This window comes from Lytechinus variegatus, chromosome 9, assembly GCF_018143015.1.
Source record: "Lytechinus variegatus isolate NC3 chromosome 9, Lvar_3.0, whole genome shotgun sequence".
NCBI lineage: Eukaryota > Metazoa > Echinodermata > Echinoidea > Temnopleuroida > Toxopneustidae > Lytechinus > Lytechinus variegatus.
The window spans coordinates 30,600,106-30,614,943 of record NC_054748.1 but is presented as its reverse complement, the minus strand read 5'-3'; the positions used below and the strand labels follow the sequence as shown (position 1 = coordinate 30,614,943).

The window sequence follows — 14,838 nt, the reverse complement described above, 5'->3', positions numbered from 1 at the left end:
TATGACCAGGCCTGAACTCGGCTTGACATGGGTAAAAAAAATCATGTTAACTCTGAGAAAGCAACTCTTTCCACCAGTTTACCTAAGGACACGTTTGATATTTAGCGGTAATTTTTCTGACACTCTCGATTTAAGCCTGATTTGTTCACTATGTTATGCAGGGCTCACTGGTAGAGCAGTTGCTTAACGGAAGTGGCTAGCCAGGGTAGTAATATTATCATTATTACTATTATTATTATTACTATTATTATTATTATTATCAAGATGACTATTGATATTTTTTTTACATTATCAAGGCTACCATTAGCTATCATATTAAGGGCATATTATTTGGGTCGAAATACAATAAAATCGTGTTCTTACCAACGCAGTCAAATCCATTACCAGTATATCCAGCTAGGCATACACACGTATAACTTCCTATGTTGTTCACACACTCGGCGTTGACATGACAGACGTGGGTGCCCGATGTACATTCGTCGATATCTGAATGATTGTGATAATGTACAATTATCTGAGCAATAGCCCATAAAACACAAACAATACTATCCATGTGTACTATTGTGTCGTAATTATCTCATCATTATACGTATTGTTTATATTGAATCATTCTAATATCGTTACTGTTATGTTCATCATTATCAATTATTGTACATAAAAAATGGAGTGATTGATTATTTCCGAACATCAATGAAACATATAAAACACAAAATAAATAAAAGCTGTTAAAATAGTAATCATTGCATGCCGGTGGGAGCCGTAAGCACAGTGGCTTGAAGAAGAACGCCAGTATACGACCTTCACTGGCCAATGTCATCAATTGTAATTTTCATCGTTTTTATCATTAATGTTAAATCATATTAATAATCATCATGATAATGATAAATGAAGATTTTTAATTATTGCTATGATGGATACGGTTAATGTTATTAACTTCATGATCATATCAATTCAGATTTTTCGCTTCAGGATGAAAGACGTTCTCAAGAATCTAAAAAATATATTGTCAAAAGTCCGCCATGACAAATAATATCCAATAGGTCTTTGTCAAAACTTTGTCAAAAAATGTTGAATAAAACAACAGTTTAATCCTCGATAAAAAAAATACACAAAGGGATTTTGTTTTCAGTTCCTATATCTAGGAAGAAACTGCTTTTCGGGTTCACCAATTTTCGACAAAGTACTCGCAGCTGTTCATTGTCATTCGACATAAAAAAATAATACATTTACTGTGTACTTAAAGCAGTCGTGCGTCGCGGAGCGAAACTGTCTGATGACAAGTAGAATGAATAGATATCAGTAACAAATGTATTTACCAAAGTGTTTGTCAAATGTTAAACTCCTATCGAGCATAATTAGAGCCGTAATGTCATTCATTTCCCGAAAGATAGCATCTGTAAAGTTAAAGGACAAGTCCACCCCAACAAAAACTTGACTTAAATAAAAAGAGAAAATTCAAGCATAACACTGAAAATCCATCAAAATCGGATGTAAAATAAGAAAGTTATGGCATTTAAAGTTTCGTTTCATTTCACAAAACAGTTTTATGCTTCATCTCGGTCGGTATGCAAATGAGGGAACTGGTGACATCACTCACTCACTATTTCTTTTGTATTTTATTATATGAAATATCTTTATTTTCTCGTCATTGTCATGTAAAATAAAGTTTCATTCTTCCCTCAACACGTGGAATTCCATTATTTTAACATTTTGTGCTTCAGGCAAGGAGTTCCTGATCGTCAAATTCGTACAAATTGAAATTTTGTATAATTCAAACAATAAAAACAAAAAAAATAGAGAATGAATGACATCATCGACTCTCTCATTTGGATGTAACTGGCTCGTTCATATAACTATTTTTGTTAAAAATAAGCGAAACTTTGAAATGTCATAACTTTCTTATTTTAGATCCGATTTTGAGGAAATTTTTAAAACATTGTGCTTGTCTGATTTTTCTCTATTGATTCAAATCAACATTTTTCTGAAGTGGACTTGGCCTTTAACTATGTCTCTACACTATGACCAGGCCTGAACTCGGCTTGACATGGGTAAAAAAATCATTCTCTTATAAACATGATGTTAACTCTGAGAAAGCAACTCTTTCCACCAGTTTACCTAAGGACACGTTTGATATTTAGCGGTAATTTTTCTGACACTCTCGATTTAAGCCTGATTTGTTCACTATGTTATGCAGGGCTCACTGGTAGAGCAGTTGCTTAACGGAAGTGGCTAGCCAGGGTAGTAATATTATCATTATTACTATTATTATTATTACTATTATTATTATTATTATCAAGATGACTATTGATATTTTTTTTACATTATTAAGGCTACCATTAGCTATCATATTAAGGGCATATTATTTGGGTCGAAATACAATAAAATCGTGTTCTTACCAACGCAGTCAAATCCATTACCAGTATATCCAGCTAGGCATACACACGTATAACTTCCTATGTTGTTCACACACTCGGCGTTGACATGACAGACGTGGGTGCCCGATGTACATTCGTCGATATCTGAATGATTGTGATAATGTACAATTATCTGAGCAATAGCCCATAAAACACAAACAATACTATCCATGTGTACTATTGTGTCGTAATTATCTCATCATTATACGTATTGTTTATATTGAATCATTCTAATATCGTTACTGTTATGTTCATCATTATCAATTATTGTACATAAAAAATGGAGTGATTGATTATTTCCGAACATCAATGAAACATATAAAACACAAAATAAATAAAAGCTGTTAAAATAGTAATCATTGCATGCCGGTGGGAGCCGTAAGCACATTGGCTTGAAGAAGAACGCCAGTATACGACCATCACTGGCCAATGTCATCAATTGTAATTTTCATCGTTTTTATCATTAATGTTAAATCATATTAATAATCATCATGATAATGATAAATGAAGATTTTTAATTATTGCTATGATGGATACGGTTAATGTTATTAACTTCATGATCATATCAATTCAGATTTTTCGCTTCAGGATGAAAGACGTTCTCAAGAATCTAGAAAATATATTGTCAAAAGTCCGCCATGACAAATAATATCCAATAGGTCTTTGTCAAAACTTTGTCAAAAAATGTTGAATAAAACAACAGTTTAATTCTCGATAAAAAATACACAAAGGGATTTTGTTTTCAGTTCCTATATCTAGGAAGAAACTGCTTTTCGGGTTCACCAATTTTCGACAAAGTACTCGCAGCTGTTCATTGTCATTAGACATAAAAAAATAATATATTTACTGTGTTCTTAAAGCAGTCGTGCGTCGCGGAGCGAAACTGTCTGATGACAAGTAGAATGAATAGATATCAGTAACAAATGTATTTACCAAAGTGTTTGTCAAATGTTAAACTCCTATCGAGCATAATTAGAGCCGTAATGTCATTCATTTCCCGAAAGATAGCATCTGTAAAGTTAAAGGACAAGTCCACCCCAACAAAAACTTGACTTAAATAAAAAGAGAAAATTCAAGCATAACACTGAAAATCCATCAAAATCGGATGTAAAATAAGAAAGTTATGGCTTTTAAAGTTTCGTTTCATTTCACAAAACAGTTATATGCTTCATCTCGGTCGGTATGCAAATGAGGGAACTGGTGACATCACTCACTCACTATTTCTTTTGTATTTTATTTTATGAAATATCTTTATTTTCTCGTCATTGTCATGTAAAATAAAGTTTCATTCTTCCCTCAACACGTGGAATTCCATTATTTTAACATTTTGTGCTTCAGGCGAGGAGTTCCTGATCGTCAAATTCGTTCAAATTGAAATTTTGTATAATTCAAACAATAAAAAAAAGAGAAATAGAGAATGAATGACATCATCGACTCTCTAATTTGGATGTAACTGGCTCGTTCATATAACTATTTTTGTTAAAAATAAGCGAAACTTTGAAATGTCATAACTTTCTTATTTTAGATCCGATTTTGAGGAAATTTTTAAAGCATTGTGCTTGTCTGATTTTTCTCTATTGATTCAAATCAACATTTTTCTGAAGTGGACTTGGCTTTTAACTATGTCTCTACACTATGACCAGGCCTGAACTCGGCTTGACATGGGTAAAAAAAATCATTCTCTTATAAACATGATGTTAACTCTGAGAAAGCAACTCTTTCCACCAGTTTACCTAAGGACACGTTTGATATTTAGCGGTAATTTTTCTGACACTCTCGATTTAAGCCTGATTTGTTCACTATGTTATGCAGGGCTCACTGGTAGAGCAGTTGCTTAACGGAAGTGGCTAGCCAGGGTAGTAATATTATCATTATTACTATTATTATTATTACTATTATTATTATTATTATCAAGATGACTATTGATATTTTTTTTACATTATCAAGGCTACCATTAGCTATCATATTAAGGGCATATTATTTGGGTCGAAATACAATAAAATCGTGTTCTTACCAACGCAGTCAAATCCATTACCAGTATATCCAGCTAGGCATACGCACGTATAACTTCCTATGTTGTTCACACACTCGGCGTTGACATGACAGACGTGGGTGCCCGATGTACATTCGTCGATATCTGAATGATTGTGATAATGTACAATTATCTGAGCAATAGCCCATAAAACACAAACAATACTATCCATGTGTACTATTGTGTCGTAATTATCTCATCATTATACGTATTGTTTATATTGAATCATTCTAATATCGTTACTGTTATGTTCATCATTATCAATTATTCTACATAAAAAATGGAGTGATTGATTATTTCCGAACATCAATGAAACATATAAAACACAAAATAAATAAAAGCTGTTAAAATAGTAATCATTGCATGCCGGTGGGAGCCGTAAGCACATTGCCTTGAAGAAGAACGCCAGTATACGACCATCACTGGCCAATGTCATCAATTGTAATTTTCATCGTTTTTATCATTAATGTTAAATCATATTAATAATCATCATGATAATGATAAATGAAGATTTTTAATTATTGCTATGATGGATACGGTTAATGTTATTAACTTCATGATCATATCAATTCAGATTTTTCGCTTCAGGATGAAAGACGTTCTCAAGAATCTAGAAAATATATTGTCACAAGTCCGCCATGACAAATAATATCCAATAGGTCTTTGTCAAAACTTTGTCAAAAAATGTTGAATAAAACAACAGTTTAATTCTCGATAAAAAAATACACAAAGGGATTTTGTTTTCAGTTCCTATATCTAGGAAGAAACTGCTTTTCGGGTTCACCAATTTTCGACAAAGTACTCGCAGCTGTTCATTGTCATTTGACATAAAAAAATAATATATTTACTGTGTTCTTAAAGCAGTCGTGCGTCGCGGAGCGAAACTGTCTGATGACAAGTAGAATGAATAGATATCAGTAACAAATGTATTTACCAAAGTGTTTGTCAAATGTTAAACTCCTATCGAGCATAATTAGAGCCGTAATGTCATTCATTTCCCGAAAGATAGCATCTGTAAAGTTAAAGGACAAGTCCACCCCAACAAAAACTTGACTTAAATAAAAAGAGAAAATTCAAGCATAACACTGAAAATCCATCAAAATCGGATGTAAAATAAGAAAGTTATGGCTTTTAAAGTTTCGTCTCATTTCACAAAACAGTTATATGCTTCATCTCGGTCGGTATGCAAATGAGGGAACTGGTGACATCACTCACTCACTATTTCTTTTGTATTTTATTATATGAAATATCTTTATTTTCTCGTCATTGTCATGTAAAATAAAGTTTCATTCTTCCCTCAACACATGGAATTCCATTATTTTAACATTTTGTGCTTCAGGCAAGGAGTTCCTGATCGTCAAATTCGTACAAATTGAAATTTTGTATAATTCAAACAATAACAAAAAAGAAATAGAGAATGAATGACATCATCGACTCTCTCATTTGGATGTAACTGGCTCGTTCATATAACTATTTTTGTTAAAAATAAGCGAAACTTTGAAATGTCATAACTTTCTTATTTTAGATCCGATTTTGAGGAAATTTTTAAAGCATTGTGCTTGTCTGATTTTTCTCTATTGATTCAAATCAACATTTTTCTGAAGTGGACTTGGCCTTTAACTATGTCTCTACACTATGACCAGGCCTGAACTCGGCTTGACATGGGTAAAAAAAATCATTCTCTTATAAACATGATGTTAACTCTGAGAAAGCAACTCTTTCCACCAGTTTACCTAAGGACACGTTTGATATTTAGCGGTAATTTTTCTGACACTCTCGATTTAAGCCTGATTTGTTCACTATGTTATGCAGGGCTCACTGGTAGAGCAGTTGCTTAACGGAAGTGGCTAGCCAGGGTAGTAATATTATCATTATTACTATTATTATTATTACTATTATTATTATTATTATCAAGATGACTATTGATATTTTTTTTTACATTATTAAGGCTACCATTAGCTATCATATTAAGGGCATATTATTTGGGTCGAAATACAATAAAATCGTGTTCTTACCAACGCAGTCAAATCCATTACCAGTATATCCAGCTAGGCATACACACGTATAACTTCCTATGTTGTTCACACACTCGGCGTTGACATGACAGACGTGGGTGCCCGATGTACATTCGTCGATATCTGAATGATTGTGATAATGTACAATTATCTGAGCAATAGCCCATAAAACACAAACAATACTATCCATGTGTACTATTGTGTCGTTATTATCTCATCATTATACGTATTGTTTATATTGAATCATTCTAATATCGTTACTGTTATGTTCATCATTATCAATTATTCTACATAAAAAATGGAGTGATTGATTATTTCCGAACATCAATGAAACATAGAAAACACAAAATAAATCAAAACTGTTAAAATAGTAATCATTGCATGCCGGTGGGAGCCGTAAGCACATTGGTTTGAAGAAGAACGCCAGTATACGACCATCACTGGCCAATGTCATCAATTGTAATTTTCATCGTTTTTATCATTAATGTTAAATCATATTAATAATCATCATGATAATGATAAATGAAGATTTTTAATTATTGCTATGATGGATACGGTTAATGTTATTAACTTCATGATCATATCAATTCAGATTTTTCGCTTCAGGATGAAAGACGTTCTCAAGAATCTAGAAAATATATTGTCAAAAGTCCGCCATGACAAATAATATCCAATAGGTCTTTGTCAAAACTTTGTCAAAAAATGTTGAATAAAACAACAGTTTAATTCTCGATAAAAAAATACACAAAGGGATTTTGTTTTCAGTTCCTATATCTAGGAAGAAACTGCTTTTCGGGTTCACCAATTTTCGACAAAGTACTCGCAGCTGTTCATTGTCATTTGACATAAAAAAATAATACATTTACTGTGTACTTAAAGCAGTCGTGCGTCGCGGAGCGAAACTGTCTGATGACAAGTAGAATGAATAGATATCAGTAACAAATGTATTTACCAAAGTGTTTGTCAAATGTTAAACTCCTATCGAGCATAATTAGAGCCGTAATGTCATTCATTTCCCGAAAGATAGCATCTGTAAAGTTAAAGGACAAGTCCACCCCAACAAAAACTTGACTTAAATAAAAAGAGAAAATTCAAGCATAACACTGAAAATCCATCAAAATCGGATGTAAAATAAGAAAGTTATGGCATTTAAAGTTTCGTTTCATTTCACAAAACAGTTATATGCTTCATCTCGGTCGGTATGCAAATGAGGGAACTGGTGACATCACTCACTCACTATTTCTTTTGTATTTTATTATATGAAATATCTTTATTTTCTCGTCATTGTCATGTAAAATAAAGTTTCATTCTTCCCTCAACACGTGGAATTCCATTATTTTAACATTTTGTGCTTCAGGCAAGGAGTTCCTGATCGTCAAATTCGTACAAATTGAAATTTTGTATAATTCAAACAATAAAAAAAAAGAAATAGAGAATGAATGACATCATCGACTCTCTCATTTGGATGTAACTGGCTCGTTCATATAACTATTTTTGTTAAAAATAAGCGAAACTTTGAAATGTCATAACTTTCTTATTTTAGATCCGATTTTGAGGAAATTTTTAAAGCATTGTGCTTGTCTGATTTTTTTCTATTGATTCAAATCAACATTTTTCTGAAGTGGACTTGGCCTTTAACTATGTCTCTACACTATGACCAGGCCTGAACTCGGCTTGACATGGGTAAAAAAATCATTCTCTTATAAACATGATGTTAACTCTGAGAAAGCAACTCTTTCCACCAGTTTACCTAAGGACACGTTTGATATTTAGCGGTAATTTTTCTGACACTCTCGATTTAAGCCTGATTTGTTCACTATGTTATGCAGGGCTCACTGGTAGAGCAGTTGCTTAACGGAAGTGGCTAGCCAGGGTAGTAATATTATCATTATTACTATTATTATTATTACTATTATTATCATTATTATCAAGATGACTATTGATATTTTTTTTACATTATCAAGGCTACCATTAGCTATCATATTAAGGGCATATTATTTGGGTCGAAATACAATAAAATCGTGTTCTTACCAACGCAGTCAAATCCATTACCAGTATATCCAGCTAGGCATACACACGTAAAACTTCCTATGTTGTTCACACACTCGGCGTTGACATGACAGACGTGGGTGCCCGATGTACATTCGTCGATATCTGAATGATTGTGATAATGTACAATTATCTGAGCAATAGCCCATAAAACACAAACAATACTATCCATGTGTACTATTGTGTCGTAATTATCTCATCATTATACGTATTGTTTATATTGAATCATTCTAATATCGTTACTGTTATGTTCATCATTATCAATTATTGTACATAAAAAATGGAGTGATTGATTATTTCCGAACATCAATGAAACATATAAAACACAAAATAAATAAAAGCTGTTAAAATAGTAATCATTGCATGCCGGTGGGAGCCGTAAGCACAGTGGCTTGAAGAAGAACGCCAGTATACGACCTTCACTGGCCAATGTCATCAATTGTAATTTTCATCGTTTTTATCATTAATGTTAAATCATATTAATAATCATCATGATAATGATAAATGAAGATTTTTAATTATTGCTATGATGGATACGGTTAATGTTATTAACTTCATGATCATATCAATTCAGATTTTTCGCTTCAGGATGAAAGACGTTCTCAAGAATCTAGAAAATATATTGTCAAAAGTCCGCCATGACAAATAATATCCAATAGGTCTTTGTCAAAACTTTGTCAAAAAATGTTGAATAAAACAACAGTTTAATTCTCGATAAAAAAATACACAAAGGGATTTTGTTTTCAGTTCCTATATCTAGGAAGAAACTGCTTTTCGGGTTCACCAATTTTCGACAAAGTACTCGCAGCTGTTCATTGTCATTTGACATGAAAAAAATAATACATTTACTGTGTACTTAAAGCAGTTGTGCGTCGCGGAGCGAAACTGTCTGATGACAAGTAGAATGAATAGATATCAGTAACAAATGTATTTACCAAAGTGTTTGTCAAATGTTAAACTCCTATCGAGCATAATTAGAGCCGTAATGTCATTCATTTCCCGAAAGATAGCATCTGTAAAGTTAAAGGACAAGTCCACCCCAACAAAAACTTGACTTAAATAAAAAGAGAAAATTCAAGCATAACACTGAAAATCCATCAAAATCGGATGTAAAATAAGAAAGTTATGGCATTTAAAGTTCCGTTTCATTTCACAAAACAGTTATATGCTTCATCTCGGTCGGTATGCAAATGAGGGAACTGGTGACATCACTCACTCACTATTTCTTTTGTATTTTATTATATGAAATATCTTTATTTTCTCGTCATTGTCATGTAAAATAAAGTTTCATTCTTCCCTCAACACGTGGAATTCCATTATTTTAACATTTTGTGCTTCAGGCAAGGAGTTCCTGATCGTCAAATTCGTACAAATTGAAATTTTGTATAATTCAAACAATAAAAAAAAGAAATAGAGAATGAATGACATCATCGACTCTCTCATTTGGATGTAACTGGCTCGTTCATATAACTATTTTTGTTAAAAATAAGCGAAACTTTGAAATGTCATAACTTTCTTATTTTAGATCCGATTTTGAGGAAATTTTTAAAGCATTGTGCTTGTCTGATTTTTCTCTATTGATTCAAATCAACATTTTTCTGAAGTGGACTTGGCCTTTAACTATGTCTCTACACTATGACCAGGCCTGAACTCGGCTTGACATGGGTAAAAAAATCATTCTCTTATAAACATGATGTTAACTCTGAGAAAGCAACTCTTTCCACCAGTTTACCTAAGGACACGTTTGATATTTAGCGGTAATTTTTCTGACACTCTCGATTTAAGCCTGATTTGTTCACTATGTTATGCAGGGCTCACTGGTAGAGCAGTTGCTTAACGGAAGTGGCTAGCCAGGGTAGTAATATTATCATTATTACTATTATTATTATTACTATTATTATTATTATTATCAAGATGACTATTGATATTTTTTTTACATTATCAAGGCTACCATTAGCTATCATATTAAGGGCATATTATTTGGGTCGAAATACAATAAAATCGTGTTCTTACCAACGCAGTCAAATCCATTACCAGTATATCCAGCTAGGCACACACACGTATAACTTCCTATGTTGTTCACACACTCGGCGTTGACATGACAGACGTGGGTGCCCGATGTACATTCGTCGATATCTGAATGATTGTGATAATGTACAATTATCTGAGCAATAGCCCATAAAACACAAACAATACTATCCATGTGTACTATTGTGTCGTAATTATCTCATCATTATACGTATTGTTTATATTGAATCATTCTAATATCGTTACTGTTATGTTCATCATTATCAATTATTGTACATAAAAAATGGAGTGATTGATTGTTTCCGAACATCAATGAAACATATAAAACACAAAATAAATAAAAGCTGTTAAAATAGTAATCATTGCATGCCGGTGGGAGCCGTAAGCACATTGGCTTGAAGAAGAACGCCAGTATACGACCATCACTGGCCAATGTCATCAATTGTAATTTTCATCGTTTTTATCATTAATGTTAAATCATATTAATAATCATCATGATAATGATAAATGAAGATTTTTAATTATTGCTATGATGGATACGGTTAATGTTATTAACTTCATGATCATATCAATTCAGATTTTTCGCTTCAGGATGAAAGACGTTCTCAAGAATCTAGAAAATATATTGTCAAAAGTCCGCCATGACAAATAATATCCAATAGGTCTTTGTCAAAACTTTGTCAAAAAATGTTGAATAAAACAACAGTTTAATTCTCGATAAAAAAATACACAAAGGGATTTTGTTTTCAGTTCCTATATCTAGGAAGAAACTGCTTTTCGGGTTCACCAATTTTCGACAAAGTACTCGGAGCTGTTCATTGTCATTTGACATAAAAAATATAATATATTTACTGTGTTCTTAAAACAGTCGTGCGTCGCGGAGCGAAACTGTCTGATGACAAGTAGAATGAATAGATATCAGTAACAAATGTATTTACCAAAGTGTTTGTCAAATGTTTAACTCCTATCGAGCATAATTAGAGCCGTAATGTCATTCATTTCCCGAAAGATAGCATCTGTAAAGTTAAAGGACAAGTCCACCCCAACAAAAACTTGACTTAAATAAAAAGAGAAAATTCAAGCATAACACTGAAAATCCATCAAAATCGGATGTAAAATAAGAAAGTTATGGCATTTAAAGTTCCGTTTCATTTCACAAAACAGTTATATGCTTCATCTCGGTCGGTATGCAAATGAGGGAACTGGTGACATCACTCACTCACTATTTCTTTTGTATTTTATTATATGAAATATCTTTATTTTCTCGTCATTGTCATGTAAAATAAAGTTTCATTCTTCCCTCAACACGTGGAATTCCATTATTTTAACATTTTGTGCTTCAGGCAAGGAGTTCCTGATCGTCAAATTCGTACAAATTGAAATTTTGTATAATTCAAACAATAAAAAAAAGAAATAGAGAATGAATGACATCATCGACTCTCTCATTTGGATGTAACTGGCTCGTTCATATAACTATTTTTGTTAAAAATAAGCGAAACTTTGAAATGTCATAACTTTCTTATTTTAGATCCGATTTTGAGGAAATTTTTAAAGCATTGTGCCTGTCTGATTTTTCTCTATTGATTCAAATCAACATTTTTCTGAAGTGGACTTGGCCTTTAACTATGTCTCTACACTATGACCAGGCCTGAACTCGGCTTGACATGGGTAAAAAAATCATTCTCTTATAAACATGATGTTAACTCTGAGAAAGCAACTCTTTCCACCAGTTTACCTAAGGACACGTTTGATATTTAGCGGTAATTTTTCTGACACTCTCGATTTAAGCCTGATTTGTTCACTATGTTATGCAGGGCTCACTGGTAGAGCAGTTGCTTAACGGAAGTGGCTAGCCAGGGTAGTAATATTATCATTATTACTATTATTATTATTACTATTATTATTATTATTATCAAGATGACTATTGATATTTTTTTTACATTATCAAGGCTACCATTAGCTATCATATTAAGGGAATATTATTTGGGTCGAAATACAATAAAATCGTGTTCTTACCAACGCAGTCAAATCCATTACCAGTATATCCAGCTAGGCATACACACGTATAACTTCCTATGTTGTTCACACACTCGGCGTTGACATGACAGACGTGGGTGCCCGATGTACATTCGTCGATATCTGAATGATTGTGATAATGTACAATTATCTGAGCAATAGCCCATAAAACACAAACAATACTATCCATGTGTACTATTGTGTCGTAATTATCTCATCATTATACGTATTGTTTATATTGAATCATTCTAATATCGTTACTGTTATGTTCATCATTATCAATTATTGTACATAAAAAATGGAGTGATTGATTGTTTCCGAACATCAATGAAACATATAAAACACAAAATAAATAAAAGGTGTTAAAATAGTAATCATTGCATGCCGGTGGGAGCCGTAAGCACATTGGCTTGAAGAAGAACGCCAGTATACGACCATCACTGGCCAATGTCATCAATTGTAATTTTCATCGTTTTTATCATTAATGTTAAATCATATTAATAATCATCATGATAATGATAAATGAAGATTTTTAATTATTGCTATGATGGATACGGTTAATGTTATTAACTTCATGATCATATCAATTCAGATTTTTCGCTTCAGGATGAAAGACGTTCTCAAGAATCTAGAAAATATATTGTCAAAAGTCCGCCATGACAAATAATATCCAATAGGTCTTTGTCAAAACTTTGTCAAAAAATGTTGAATAAAACAACAGTTTAATTCTCGATAAAAAAATACACAAAGGGATTTTTTTTTCAGTTCCTATATCTAGGAAGAAACTGCTTTTCGGGTTCACCAATTTTCGACAAAGTACTCGCAGCTGTTCATTGTCATTTGACATGAAAATATAATATATTTACTGTGTTCTTAAAGCAGTCGTGCGTCGCGGAGCGAAACTGTCTGATGACAAGTAGAATGAATAGATATCAGTAACAAATGTATTTACCAAAGTGTTTGTCAAATGTTAAACTCCTATGGAGCATAATTAGAGCCGTAATGTCATTCATTTCCCGAAAGATAGCATCTGTAAAGTTAAAGGACAAGTCCACCCCAACAAAAACTTGACTTAAATAAAAAGAGAAAATTCAAGCATAACACTGAAAATCCATCAAAATCGGATGTAAAATAAGAAAGTTATGGCATTTAAAGTTTCGTTTCATTTCACAAAACAGTTATATGCTTCATCTCGGTCGGTATGCAAATGAGGGAACTGGTGACATCACTCACTCACTATTTCTTTTGTATTTTATTATATGAAATATCTTTATTTTCTCGTCATTGTCATGTAAAATAAAGTTTCATTCTTCCCTCAACACGTGGAATTCCATTATTTTAACATTTTGTGCTTCAGGCAAGGAGTTCCTGATCGTCAAATTCGTACAAATTGAAATTTTGTATAATTCAAACAATAAAAAAAAAGAAATAGAGAATGAATTACATCATCGACTCTCTCATTTGGATGTAACTGGCTCGTTCATATAACTATTTTTGTTAAAAATAAGCGAAACTTTGAAATGTCATAACTTTCTTATTTTAGATCCGATTTTGAGGAAATTTTTAAAGCATTGTGCTTGTCTGATTTTTCTCTATTGATTCAAATCAACATTTTTCTGAAGTGGACTTGGCCTTTAACTATGTGTCTACACTATGACCAGGCCTGAACTCGGCTTGACATGGGTAAAAAAAATCATTCTCTTATAAACATGATGTTAACTCTGAGAAAGCAACTCTTTCCACCAGTTTACCTAAGGACACGTTTGATATTTAGCGGTAATTTTTCTGACACTCTCGATTTAAGCCTGATTTGTTCACTATGTTATGCAGGGCTCACTGGTAGAGCAGTTGCTTAACGGAAGTGGCTAGCCAGGGTAGTAATATTATCATTATTACTATTATTGTTATTACTATTATTATTATTATTATCAAGATGACTATTGATATTTTTTTTACATTATCAAGGCTACCATTAGCTATCATATTAAGGGCATATTATTTGGGTCGAAATACAATAAAATCGTGTTCTTACCAACGCAGTCAAATCCATTACCAGTATATCCAGCTAGGCATACGCACGTATAACTTCGTATGTTGTTCACACACTCGGCGTTGACATGACAGACGTGGGTGCCCGATGTACATTCGTCGATATCTGAATGATTGTGATAATGTACAATTATCTGAGCAATAGCCCATAAAACACAAACAATACTATCCATGTGTACTATTGTGTCGTAATTATCTCATCATTATACGTATTGTTTATATTGAATCATTCTAA

The 14,838-nt window shown here is 32.6% G+C and overlaps 2 long non-coding RNA genes across 2 annotated transcripts; both read right to left on the bottom strand.

The window, feature by feature from the left end:
• Positions 1-369: 369 nt before the first annotated feature.
• On the bottom strand, positions 370-8,603 carry LOC121421132. The gene is made up of 5 exons (XR_005970943.1): positions 8,493-8,603; positions 6,462-6,584; positions 4,429-4,551; positions 2,397-2,519; positions 370-486 (listed from the first exon to the last, which is right to left on the bottom strand). It is a non-coding gene; the product is annotated as an uncharacterized LOC121421132 (long non-coding RNA).
• Positions 8,604-10,566: 1,963 nt separating this feature from the next.
• LOC121421327 lies at positions 10,567-14,627 on the bottom strand. Its single transcript, XR_005970955.1, has 3 exons — positions 14,587-14,627; positions 12,555-12,677; positions 10,567-10,646 (listed from the first exon to the last, which is right to left on the bottom strand). It is a non-coding gene; the product is annotated as an uncharacterized LOC121421327 (long non-coding RNA).
• Between the last annotated feature and the right edge of the window lie 211 nt (positions 14,628-14,838).